This window comes from Canis lupus, chromosome 19, assembly GCF_048164855.1.
Source record: "Canis lupus baileyi chromosome 19, mCanLup2.hap1, whole genome shotgun sequence".
NCBI classification, from domain to species: Eukaryota; Metazoa; Chordata; class Mammalia; order Carnivora; family Canidae; genus Canis; species Canis lupus.
The window spans coordinates 46764908-46777960 of record NC_132856.1 but is presented as its reverse complement, the minus strand read 5'-3'; the positions used below and the strand labels follow the sequence as shown (position 1 = coordinate 46777960).

The 13053-nt window shown below is 49.9% G+C and overlaps 1 protein-coding gene and 1 long non-coding RNA gene across 6 annotated transcripts in view; one reads left to right on the top strand and one right to left on the bottom strand.

The window, feature by feature from the left end:
• Positions 1-8387: 8387 nt before the first annotated feature.
• LOC140610565 (uncharacterized) overlaps positions 8388-13053 on the bottom strand; it is a 9467-nt gene continuing 4801 nt past the window's right edge. The window contains exons 3-4 of the long non-coding RNA XR_012012167.1: positions 12467-12758; positions 8388-8749 (exon numbers count right to left, since the gene is read on the bottom strand). This is a non-coding gene — a long non-coding RNA (uncharacterized lncRNA). The remainder of the gene's footprint in view (positions 8750-12466; positions 12759-13053) is intronic.
• FCHO1 (FCH and mu domain containing endocytic adaptor 1) overlaps positions 11123-13053 on the top strand; it is a 26873-nt gene continuing 24942 nt past the window's right edge. For 4 of the 5 annotated variants that reach the window (XM_072786796.1, XM_072786795.1, XM_072786793.1 and 1 more), the window contains exon 1: positions 11123-11215. The gene's annotated coding sequence lies outside the window, so the exon portion shown is untranslated. The remainder of the gene's footprint in view (positions 11216-13053) is intronic. The other variant, XM_072786794.1, reaches the window with a different exon arrangement.

The window sequence follows — 13053 nt, the reverse complement described above, 5'->3', positions numbered from 1 at the left end:
TGTTGGGGCTGGATGGGGCCAGGCTTCCCAGGCGGGAAGCGCAGACAGACCTCAGGAGTGCCCACACCAGACCCCCCAGGGACGGAACTTCCCAGGGTGCCGTGGGTGATGCCACGGCTAAGCTCAGCACACAGCACACAGCGGGAAAGGGAGCAGCGGTCTGGGGGTGCTGCTCAGCACATGGGGCCTGGGTCTGCCACCCTGCACCCACTTGTTTGCCCCTGCACCTGCCTCTTACCACACTTACAGGGAAGCGAGAGTGCTCGTGCCACGCCCGGCCAGGTGTTTCGTGTCCAGTAAAGCCGGCATGGCTGCTGCTACTCCAGGACAGGCAGGCTATAGCCCTCTGCCCGCTTTTTCCTGTTGCCAGGTAAGGGTGGGCTTCTGAGCCCCGGGCCTCAGGGTGGGTCTCTGTAAACAGGAGGCCACATTGCCGAGTTTGCACTTTGGCCAAACTGTCCAGTGACGGGTACTGCCTCCCATCCTCAGTTCATCTGGTGTATTACCAGGAGGTTTTCTAAAATGAATTTATCCATAATAAGCTGCTTCCACTGTTTTATATGTATGTCTTTTCCTCATTTATACATCATAATTCTGTTTTTTAAATACACTTAAAATTTTTTTTAATTGTGCTTAAAAAAACATTTACCATCTTAACCATTTTTTTATTTATTTTAATTTTTATTTATGATAGTCACAGAGAGAGAGAGAGAGAGAGAGAGGCAGAGACACAGGCAGAGGGAGAAGCAGGCTCCATGCACCGGGAGATTTGATCCTGGGTCTCCAGGATCGCGCCCTGGGCCAAAGGCAGGCGCCAAACCGCTGCGCCACCCAGGGATCCCTACCATCTTAACCATTAAGCTTTTGTGGTAAGCTTTTTTTTTTTCCAGATTGACCTCAATTTCATGATCATTTTTTTCTGTAAACATTTTATTTTTATGGTTTTCAAACCATGGTTTTTAAATGTCTTTTGCACTATGAGAGGCCTATCTTGCAGCTGGCACAAATTCTCCCATGATATTTTTCTCTATTTATAATTTTAACTTTTATTTTTATCCTACTAGTACTTATATAGGAATAGAGATGGAGGGGTTGCTCCAGCCCAAAGGGCCATCTGATTGTCCCCAGGCTGGGTACAGGTTTGAAACACTCCCTCCTCCCTGAATAAGACCCTAGTGTGTCGGCGTCTGTTTCTGCATCTGCTCTAATCCATCACCAGCTTTTCTGGTCCTCTCCAGGCTATTTCATTGGTGTAGCCCTGTGTGTCTTAATAGGTCCTCAGCAGGTTCTTTCTCCTTCATTTTATTTTTTCCCTTCATAAATTCCCAGCTGTTTTCACATGCTCATTCCTCTTAGAGTTCTAGAAACTACACAGAAGGGGCCCAAACACACGCTAAAAGAAATGCTACAGAGGCGCCTGGCTGGCTCTATCAGTACAGCAGGTGATCCCTTGATCTCGGGGTTGTGAATCTGAGCCCCATGTTGGATGTGGAGATTACTTAAAAAAGTAAAATCTTTAAGAAATATTATAAACTTCTGCTTTTGACCATATCGTAGACTAGATTCTCATGCTGATCATCCAAGAAAAACAATGAAAATTGCTGGGTAAAAATGAGTTAAATCCTGATTACTGTGTCAGTGAGCCACCAGAGGATAAGAAGCAAGAGCCCCAGGAAGGAAGCAGCTTTTGTGTTACACGAGGTGGGTTTGGTCTTCTGTTTTCATGAACTTCAAAATGGTGGGTCTGTTAAGTCAAGACCTCAAAGAGTGAAGTCAAGGGACACCTGGATGGTTCAGTGGTTGAGCATCTGCCTTTGGCTCAGGTCATGATCCCGGGGTCCTGGGATCGAGTCCTGCATCAGGTTCCCCACGGGGAGCCTGCTTCTCCCTCTGTCTGTGTCTCTGCCTCTCTCTGTGTCTCTCTCCTGAATGAATGAATGAATGAATGAATGAATATCTTAACAACAACAAAAAGTGAAGTCAAAATCAAAATAAGATTTTCAAAAAAAAAAAAAAAGATTTCCCAGGAATGGAAAGGAAACTTGGTTGTCTCTGGCCTGGCTGTTGGGAGGAAGAGGGGAAAGAATCTAGTGTGAATGGTGAGCTTGCTTGAGTCTGCAGCTCCAGCGTTACCTGGGTGGCCAGAGGCCTCCAGTGGACGAAACGGTTTAAAGTTGTCCAAGGTGATGATGACCCTGGAGGTCTGCTGGATGGGCCTTCAACCCCCATCACATCCCAGAAACTAGGAACCTGCATCGAAACTCACAACCTGTCCCTGTGGGTGGGAGCCAGGGGACACTAAGGCAGCAGAGACTTCCATTGTCAGCATCATCAGACCCAGAATCTGTGTTCAACCCTGAGGTGTGAACAAAGAGCAAGACATTAGTAGAAGATCCAAATAGAACTAAGAGAAATTATCAAATGATGAAGGTTTTGAACGCTGGATGCGACTAACTGGATTTGAGCTAGCTGAAGAGAAAACTGGTGAGCTAGAAGATGGGTGCAGTGAATTTCCCAAACATGGGAAGAGAGGGAAAGTTAAGAGATGGAGAGAGCAGAGGCAAACTCTGAAGAGGGTGAAGGCAGAGAATTTTCCAGAACTGATAAGACACCAATTCACCAGGACTCAGAAAGCTAACCACATCCCAAGCAAGGTGTATATACGTGTGTGTGTGTGTATATGAATGTATATGTATATGTGTACATATGTATATATATAAAATAGCTGACTTGGGCCTGAAAACCAAAGTCACCAAGAAAAGTAAGAATGACGATGGAGAGGCAACTTCTCAGTCCCACTGCCCGGACCTGGGGACACCACTTTCAGGGCTCTGAGAGAAAGCAGCAGCCCAGAGATGCTCACCCCGCAAAAATATCTCTTGAGAAGGATAGAGAAGCGAGCCTCTTGCTAAACAAAATTCTAAGGGAACTGTTTTAGGCAGAAAGAAAAGGAACCAGGCAGGAGGGCTGACATGCAGGAGGAGAGAGTAAGCAAAAAGGTGGGAAATGCAACTGAAGAAACCTCACTTTCAGTAGCAAGAATTTGTAATGTCCAACGTGGAGGATTAAAGTCTCAATTAAATTAGACAACAATGGGGGTACCTGGGTGGCTCAGCCAGCTGACTGTTGGCCTTTGGCTCAGGTCATGATCCCAACGTCCTGGGACGGAATCCTGCATTGGGCTCCCTGCTCAGCGGGCATCTGCTTCTCCCTCTGCTTCTCCCTCTCCCTCTGCTCCTCCCCTCTGCTCGTGTGCTTTCTCTCTTTCAAAACAATAAATAAATAAATATTTTTTAAAAAAACATAAAGTAAATAAATTAGGCAACAATGGCAAAAAACAGTTGAGTGGAGTAAGGTTTTAAAATCCTTGTGTAAGCATGCCTCATTTTACTGGGTTTTTACAAATTGAAGGCAACTCTGCGTTCAACAAGTCAATCAGCACTTTTTTCCCAACAGCATCTGCTCACTTTGCATCTCTGTCACATTTTGGTAATTCTCAGCAATGTTTCAAACTCTTACTATATTTGTCATGGTGGTCTGTGATCAGTGGTTACAACTCTGAAAGCCCAAATGATGTTTAGCATTTTTCAGCCATAAAGTATCTTTTAATTAAGCTATGTGCTTTTTTCGGGACACTTGGCTTGGCTCAGTGGTTGAGCATCTGCCTTTGGCCCAGGGCGTGATCCTGGAGTCCCGGGATCGGGTCCCACATGGTGCTTCCTGCGTGGAGCCTGCTTCTCTCTCTGCCTGTGTCTCTGCCTCTCTCTCTCTCTCTCTATTTCTCATGAATAAATAAATAATATCTTTAAAAAAATAAAGGTATGTGCGTTTTTTGGACACAATGTTATTGCACAATTAGTAGACTACGTGTGGTGCAAATATAACTTTTATAGGCACTGGCTGGAAGACCTCAAATTTCATTTGACTGGCTTTATTTGAATATTTGCTTTATTGTGGTTATGGTCTGGAACTGAACCCACAGTATCTCTGAGGTATGCCTGTATTGTTTGAGGGGAGTAGGACACATTACTTGGTTGAGTGGGGTAGAAAATATTAATAGTTACAGTAAATACAAGGAAAATAGAGCCAGTCTATAATTTCCAAACTAGTAGGGGGCAAAAAATTGGAATTAAAAAGAATTAATCCAAAATAATTCTTCCATAGCAAAGGAGGTTCAGGTAACCCAAAATAAGATCATGAAAATACATACAATTTGCCAGCAATTACAATAAATGTAACTGATCAAGTTAAAGGACAAAAGATGGTCAGACTGTTATCTTTTTTTAATTCAAATTTTTAAGCTATCTACAAGAAATAACTAAACACTTATGTTTAGATGCTGAAAATTTTAAAAGATGAGAAAAAAATAAACCTGGGAAATGCTAAAGAAACAAAGCTGATATGCTTATATTAATAAAGTTAGATTTTTGTATATTTTTAGAAATAAGGATTATCAAATTAGAGCTTTTAATTCACCAAGAATTACACACAGTTCTAAACTTGTATGCATCTAATAATGGAGCCTCAAAATAAAGTTAAGAACCACTGGAGAGGATAAGTTTATCTTTCTTTTAACCCTATTAGGTTTTCTAACACTTATCTATCCTTACATTCCTAGAAAAAAACTCCACTTTGTATTTTTATTTTTTAAAAAAGATTTTATTTATTTATTTGACAGAGAGGGAACAAGCAGGGGGAGTAGCAGAAGGAGACAGAGAGGCAGGCTCTCGGCTGAGCAGGGAGCCCGACGCAGAGCTCCATCCTGGGACTCCGGGATCATGACCTGAGCTGAAGGCAGATACCCAACCAATTGAGCCACCCAGGCACCCCCAAATTTTTATTTTAATAAACTGGGTGAAGGTGAGGAAGTCTGGGCTTTTGCCCTTAATACTTGGCAGTTCTTTCCCTGCCCTTCAGATTTCTGATGCTGTGTTTCTCAACACCCTCGGTCAGCTCAGCATTAGAGGACTCCTACCACCTACAGCATCAGATGGCCAGGCAAGGAGAGGACATGATGAATCAGGCACAGGTTCCTAAGGGCTTAACTACCAGGAAGTGACATCCCACTTCTCTCATGTCCTTGACCAAAGCAGGTCACATGACTCCACCTGATTCAGGAGCTGAGAGGTTCACTCCTCCCTTGTACCTGGATGCAGGAGGATCAGAAATAGTGGTGAAAAATCAACTGATCACTGATGTTCCCCCAGCGAAGATAGTTTTGTCTTGGTGGGAAGTTGGCAAACGTTTTCTGTAGAGCCAGACAGTAAATTGTTTCAGTGTTCCGGGCCCTGCAGTCTCCGTTCAGACAACTCAACTCTCCCGTTGTAGCTGAACACAAAATGAAATGACTATTCCAATAAAACTGCACAAAGGGGCTGTGGGCTCAATTTGGACTCAGCGGTGGCTTGCCAGCTCCTGCTCTGGGGTGTCTACAGGTGGAAGGGTTTGGGGCCTGGGGTCTCCCTCCTGTCTTCTCTCTCTTCCTCCTCTCTCTCTCTCCCTCTCTCTCTTTTTTTTTCTGTCTCTCTGTGTCTACTTCCTCCCTCTCCCCAATCCCTCCTGACAGCTGTCTGGCCCAGCCTCTGCTCTCGAGTGTGCACTAAAAATATCTCCGCGGCAGCCAAGCACCTGGGGGCCCTGGAGCATGCGCCAGGAGCCGGATGTGCGACCTTGGCCCGGGCACCCACTCTGCACAGCGGGCTCCTGGGCAGCCCCTCTCAGATACGCACCCCGAGCCTGAGCCACGACTGTCCCCTGATTTTTCTATGTTCTTTCAACATCTAGACCACACCTCCAGGCTTCTGCACCCCCGGTATCCTCACCTTGGATGCCACCCCCAGCCATTCATCCATCACCCAAATACTGGATGCCACCCTCATGGGGCAAACCAGCAAGTGCGGGTGTCAGACACATAGGATACAACAACCCATGGTGTCGGGTGTGGGGGGCAGCACAGTGCCAGAGGAGGACCCACCTGCTGCTTGGGGATGAGAGGAGGCCCCATGAGGTTGAGGATGAAGCCACCTTAGGGGAAGAGGGAGAACACAGCTGGCAGAGGGACCCACAGGGCCCCAGGCTTGGTCTTTAAAGAAACCGAGAGAAGACTGGTAATACTGAAGTTCCTCAAGGGGAACCTCAGGGGTGGGGCTGGCCCTACAGCTGCCAGGATGCCCCATGGAGCAGCTGGGACTTCCCCTTCCAGGGGCTGGGGGCACAGCGGTAGGCTTGGGGACTCGGACACTTTCCTGGGAAGATGCGGGCTTTTACGAGGTAATGGTGGAGGAGGGAGGGGTTGCCTCTCCCAGGAAAAGCAGTGCAATAGCTCTCATCTCCCAAGCCTCACCTCCTAGGGGCCCCTCCTCCAGGAAGCCCTCCCTGTTCTCCCTCTGGTTCTGTCCTACCCTACTCCAGGCCCTCCTCTGGCTCTTCTTGATCCACTCCCTTTAAAATGTCACCGTGTCTGCCAGCAAGTCACCCTCCTCTATTTCCTTCTCGTCCATAGTCTGGGGTGCTGCCAGGACAGGAGAAGGCGGGCACCCATCTACACACCATATGTGCCTTTCCCCACCCAGCACACAGTAGGTGCTCAGGAAATGGTTGTGCTGCTGGTGACCTTGGAGATGTTACTTAACTTCCCTGTGGGCCCCCAGCCCCCTCCTTCCTCTACCTCAGATATAAGAAAATTGCCCTGAACCTCCAGGTGGCCTCAGGCTGTATTGGCAGTGACTGGACCCCAGGTTTCCTTCCCCAACAGACAGCTCTGCATCCCGTCCCCTCATCCCCACAGCATCCTTTTAGGATCCAAGGTCAGGGCAGGTGAGCGCTTCAGCACCAGTGCACCTGAGTCAAGTCTTATCTCTGATAGGTCTTTGGGGTGTGACTCCAGAGAGTAGCTTCTTGTCCTGGAGCCTCAGTCCTCTATCCTGTAAAATATGAATCACTGCCCCCACCCCGTTTACCCTGGCTGGGGCTTGGGGGAGGCCTGTATGGGGAGTGTAAATGCAGTTGGCTCTTATGAGTGGTGCCAGGGCCCCCAGGAAGAAGCTTCCAGCCTGTTGGGGGAGAGGCTGAGCCCAATACAATGCCCTAACCCTGGGGGGTCATCATTGGGCTGGAAGGAAGACTGATCAGGGCTTCTGTGTAGGAACTAAGAGCTAAGCTCCTGGTCAGATGTAGAGCTGGGGGAGAACAATCCAGCCCAGGGCACAGCAGGTGCAAAGGCCCTGAAGTGAGACTGATTTGGTCAGAGACAGGACAGGGCTGTGCACAGGCTTCTGCTGCACAGCTCTAGAGGGTTACGGGGAGGGTGCGGCGTCTTTCCTGAGAATGCCAAGCCCTAGGGGATGGTTTGGAGCTGGAAAGGAAGTGATCCCTCCATCTGTCTGAAACCCTCACCCGTGGGCACCGGTCAACATCCTGAAGCCACCACCACATATCTACACTGGAGCAATTAAGCAAACAGAGGGTGGAGGGTGGGAGCCAGATTTCTCACTGTTGCAGTAAGAGGCTAGAGACAGACAAAGGAAGGAGTCTAGAAGAATCCATTTGCTAATGGATTAGGCGTGGAGACATCTGCATGAATTCATGTGTAACTTAATATAGATACACAGTTATATATGGAGATACAGGTCTGTGTATATATACAGATCATATACACATTTTGTGTCCTTGCTCTGTCAGCTGTGAGGGCCTAGAAGCAATGACCCCCACCCCCACCCCAGTAGCAAGCAGCACAGCTAATGCCTAGATCTCTGTTTGTGTTAGCACAGCAGTGTCCCTCTTGTCTGGGGGTTATACGTGCCAGGATCCCCAGTGGGTGCCTGAAACCACGGGTAGTACCGAACCCTAGATCTATACTATGATTTCTCCTGTGCGTACATACCTGTGCTAAAGTTTAATTTATAAATTAGGCACATTATGACAATATATTGTAATAGAAGTTATGTGAATGTGATCTCTCTCTCTCAAATTCTCATCTTGTCCTATACTCGCCCTTCTTGTGATGATGCGAGATGATAAAATGCCCACGTGAGGACATGAAGCTAGGTGAATGACGCAGGCTTTGTGCTGTAGCATGAGGCTGTTGTTGACCTTCTGACCATATGTCAGGACTATCATCTGCTTCTGGACTGCGGTTGATCACAGACCACTGACACTGTGCAAAAGGGGAGACTACTATATTCTCCAGCAAAACGCACTGAGCTGCTCCTAGGAGAGGCTGATTCTAGGATGAGGGGCAGGAAATATATGAGATGAGCGTGATGCATTTTGTAGGGACAAAGTAAGGCCGTGTTAAGAGGGGAAAACCACGGCGGGGGATGGGGGCATGTCAAAGACTCCTGAGCTTCTGATGACCAAAGCTGAAACCATTTGAGCAAAAAACTCAATAAAGTAATATTAGATTTTAACTCAACATACAAAATAAATATTCATAAGTCCATACTGATGTGAATGATCAAAGAGATAAACAGGGAGAAGAGAGGAATTCAGAATAATTTGTGGGGAGAAGTGTGACTCCCCATCCATTGTGTGTGGGTGGCCCATGGTGACTTCCTTCCATAGGGCACAGCATCAACAGGAGGAAGAGAGTCGCTCCACAGTGGAGACACTTGACAGAGGCCACTTCAGGCAGGTGATCCAGGTCAACATCATAGTGAAGAGTCATGCCCATGGCATGTCCTGTGGACTTGGTGTGACAAGCAGAGCACTTCACCTCTGTAGTCCTCCTCAAAGCTGTCACCCCAGGGCCCTGAAAAGACACCAACAAACCACAAATGGGGGATTTCCCACAAGGCACCTGACTAGTTCTTCTCAAAACTGGTGAGGTCATCAAAAACCAAAAAGTCCGGGAAGCCTGGGTGGCTTAGCAGTTGAGCATCTGTCTGCCTTTGGCTCAGGTAGTGATCCCAGGCCTGGAGATCGAATCCCTATGAGGAATCTGCTTCTCCCTCTGCCTAAGTCTCTGCCCTTTCTTTGTGTCTTTCATGAATAAACACATGAAATCTTTAAAAACAACAACAACAACAACAACAACAACAACCCAAGAAAGTCTGAGAAACTGTCTCACCCCAGAGGTGTTTAAGGGGACTGGATGACTATATGTAATGTGGAGTCCTGGGACAGAGAAAGGATACTAGGGAAAGTGGAGAAAATCTGAATAATATATGGACTTTAGTTAATAATAATGTCCCATTATCGGTTCACTAATTCTGACAAATGTACCATATTAATGAAAGGTGCTAATAATAGGGAAAATTGGGGACGCCTGGGTGGCTCAACGGTTGAGCATCTGTCTTCGGCTCAGGGCATGATCCCTGGGGTCCTGGGATCGAGTCCCACACTGGGCTCCCTGCGTGGAGCCTGCTTCTCTCTCTGACTATGTCTCTGCCTCTCTCTCTCTCTCTCTCTCTCTCTCTCTCTGTCTCTCATGAATAAATAAATAAAATCTTAAAAAAGGGGGGGAAATTGGGTGTGGGGTACATAAGAACTCTGTACTATCTTCATAATAATTCCGTAAATTGAGGGGATCCCTGGGTGGCTCAACGGTTTGGCCCCTGCCTTCAGCCCAGGGTGTGATCCTGGAGTCCCGGGATCCGGTCCCACGTCAGGCTCCCTGCATGGAGCCTGCTTCTCTCTCTGCTTGTGTCTCTGCCTCTCTCTCTGTGTGTCTGTCATGAATGAATGAATAAAATCTTAAAAAAAAAAAAAACCCGTAGATTGAAAACAGCTCTAAAATAAATCGTTTAGGGACGCCTGAGTGGCTCAGCAGTTGAGTGTCGGCCTTCGGCTCAGGTCATGATCCCATCCTGGGGTCCTGAGACAGAGTCTCACATTGGGGTCCTGGCATGGAGTGTGCTTCTCCCTCTGCCTGTGTCTCTGCCTATCTCTCTGTGTGTCTCTCATGAGTGAACAAATAAAATCTTTAAATAAAATAAAATAAAAATAATAAAATAACTCATTTATTATAAACAAATAAACAAACAAACAAAAAAACACATCTATAGTTGCCAGGGGAGCAGGGACTGTTAGGGGCAGGGGTGGAGGCAACAAGAGACCCAAGTAGGAAGCAGAGGCAGCCTACAGGCCTGGTCTCTTGCCACCGGGGCATACAGAAAAATGGACGAGGGGCAGCCCCAGTGGCTCAGCGGTTTAGCACCGCCTTCAGCCCAGGGCCTGATCCTGAAGACCTGGAATTGAGTCCTACATCGGGCGCCCTGCATGGAGCCTGCTTCTCCCTCTGCCTGTGTCTCTCTCTCTGTGTATCTCTCATGAATAAATAAATAAATAAATAAATAATAAATAAATAAATAAATAAATAAAATATTTTTTAAAATTAAAAAAACAAGAAAAATGGACGAAGTGGGGTGTTTCAGAGACACGGGGCCAGTAGGAACAGCGTGGAGGTCAGGAAGAGAAGACTGTGAGACTCCAGGGCCTCTGGCCCACGCTCCTGAGCTGTCCTTACTGAGCTGGGGTTGCTGATGGGGGAGCAAGCCTGAGGCGGGAGGTCACCCCAGTGTTTCAATGAAGGGTTGAACGGCAAGGGGCATTTGACATCTCATTTTATGAGGGCCCAGGTGTGGGGGACGAAAGCCTTTCTGATTTGTGGCAAGACAGCATTCTTGGGGATAGCTCTTCCCAGTCCTGGGGCCAGCTCCCTGAGACTGCCCCCAAGGATGTGGGCTTGCCGTGTGGCCTCCTGGCAAGTTCCTGCCTCCACGGAGTCTTTCTCCATCTGTAAAATGGGAATCAATGACGTCCCGCCCGCAAGCCTGTGGGGACCTCACATGAGCCCCGCTCAGTGCCCGGCACACGGTGGGACCCCGATAAACTGCTCACCCCTTCGCCCTCCCCCTGGGTCTCCGGTGGCGGGAGAGGAGCCTGTTGCTTTAACTTATGCAAATACACTGCGGGTGGTGGAAGTGGGGGGTAATGAGAAAAAAAAAAAAGCAGCCTCATCTCTGGATCAGCCAATCAGCTCTCCGGACTGACGGAGCCGGCCGCCTAAATGGCCCAATGGCGGGCCGCGCGGGCTCCAGCCCCGCCCCCGCCTCCGGGGGCCGTCTGGTGGGTGGGGACTCTCGACGCCACGCCCCGGGGGCGGAGCCAGGCGGCAGCCGCGCCGCAGCCGCGGAGGTAGGGGCGGGGCGGGCTCGGGTGTCAGAGACCGAGCCGCAGGTGGCGGCGGGCGCGGGGCTCGGCCGGAGCTCGGGAGGTGAGTGCTGTCCTCGGGACCCCCCGAGTCCCCTGGCCCGCGCAGCCCCTCATGCGCACCGCGCCCGGTAGCCCCGGAGGCCACTGGGGGCAAAGGCGCGGCGGGGCAGGAGGGATGGCGAGCTGGGGGTTGGGGGCTGCGCGGTGGGCCCCTGGCCTCCCAGAGACCATCATCCAGGGCCTGCGGAGGGAGACAGGGACCCCTCTCCAAGTCCCCCGTCTCCTGGCCTAGAACCGGAGCGTGCAGGATGGTGGCTATGACGTGAGACCCCTCCCCAAATCCCTTTATTCTAAGCCTGGATCTGGGTGTAGGTTCCAGGGCTGCAAAGATGGGGGCGCCGCTCTCCCTCCAGCCTGGGACCCAGACAGCCGAAGTGGAGACCACGCTCAATTTCCCTCTTTCCACCTCTGGTCTGCAGACCCCTGAGGACCAAGATGGAAGAAGCCCCTTCCCTTTTTCTCCACTGTGAACCGTGATGGGCCTGGAGGAGGAGCTGGGGGTCCCCGGGCCTCTCCTCTAGACTGTTCTATCCCAGTCCCCTACCGCAAGGATGAGGTGGGGGGCGTTTCACTGTCATCCTCTGCAGGGACCCCCAAAGTTGGAATTCTGGGGAGGGGGTCAGTGTGGGGTGCCTTGCCTCTCTGGGACGGGCCAGGCCAGGCCTGGGAGGGCCTGAAGCAAGGACTTGGGGGTGGTCCCTGCCTCAGTGGGGGGTGGGCAGCAGCATCTGTTCTCTGGGATTAAAATAAATCGAGGTAAATTAGGATCTCGCCGGAGGCTGACTGCGAGTGGGGTGCGGAGGAGGGTTGTGGGGTGGGCGGCCCCTCCATCTGCCTCAAATCTGGGAGTTGCCTGCCCCAGCCGCAGTGGGGACCAGGAGGCAGCTTTGATGGACCTGCCTCACTGGTGACCTTGGGCAGGTGACAGCACCTCTGTGAGCCTTGGTTTTCTCCTTTGAAAATAGGGATGAGGGCTTGAGAGGCTGTATTCTCTACAGATTCTGAACCCACACACCCCACCATATACCAAACTATAACTCCCTACTTCGCTTAAGATGTGGTTTGGGGGTGAGAGGGCAATGGGTTTGGAGACCCCCTGACATGCCTTGCTAGCCTCTGAACCTCAGTTTATGGTGCTGCAAAATGGATTCGTGGTCACTCTGGCCTTGCTGCAAGGGCTGTTCTGCCAGAGAGTAAAACATGTTACCCGGCTGCAATCATTGGAATAGGGGCTCCACCGCCCTCGTCTTACCGGTGGGACTGCCTGGGGCACACCCTGACCCATATATTGTCACCCACGCCAGGGGCGAGCCGGTTCCATGGGTGGGGTGGCGGGTAGGAGGAGGTGGAAGGCACCAGGCCAGCCTGTCCCCTGACTCTGAGGTGGGCACAGGGGTGAGCTCAGAGCTGGGAGTCCAACACCACCAGGTTCAAACTGATTCCTCCCGTGTGTGGCTTTGCCCCCCTGGGCCTCGGTGTATTCTCCTGTGAAATGGGCTGGATCCCCCTTGGAAGATCAGAGGAGACATGGGAAGACGGGAGCCCTGTAAATACAGACACGGTCATTATAATACTAATTACAATATTAGCGATCATAAATGAGGTCACAGCTGACAGGGAGAAGGGAGAAGAGAGGGGAGCCTGCCAGGGTGTTGCCAGCTGCGTCTCTAGAGCCCGCCAGTTAGGTACACAGTTGGCGCTCAATAGGTGTTTGCCAAAGAGATGATAAAGGGAGGAGACTAGTGGCGGAGGATGGAAAAATTACTGAGCTTGACAGCCTGGTCACTGTGCGACATGGGGCATGTGCCTCAGTTTCCCCATTGGGGTGATGGTCAAGAT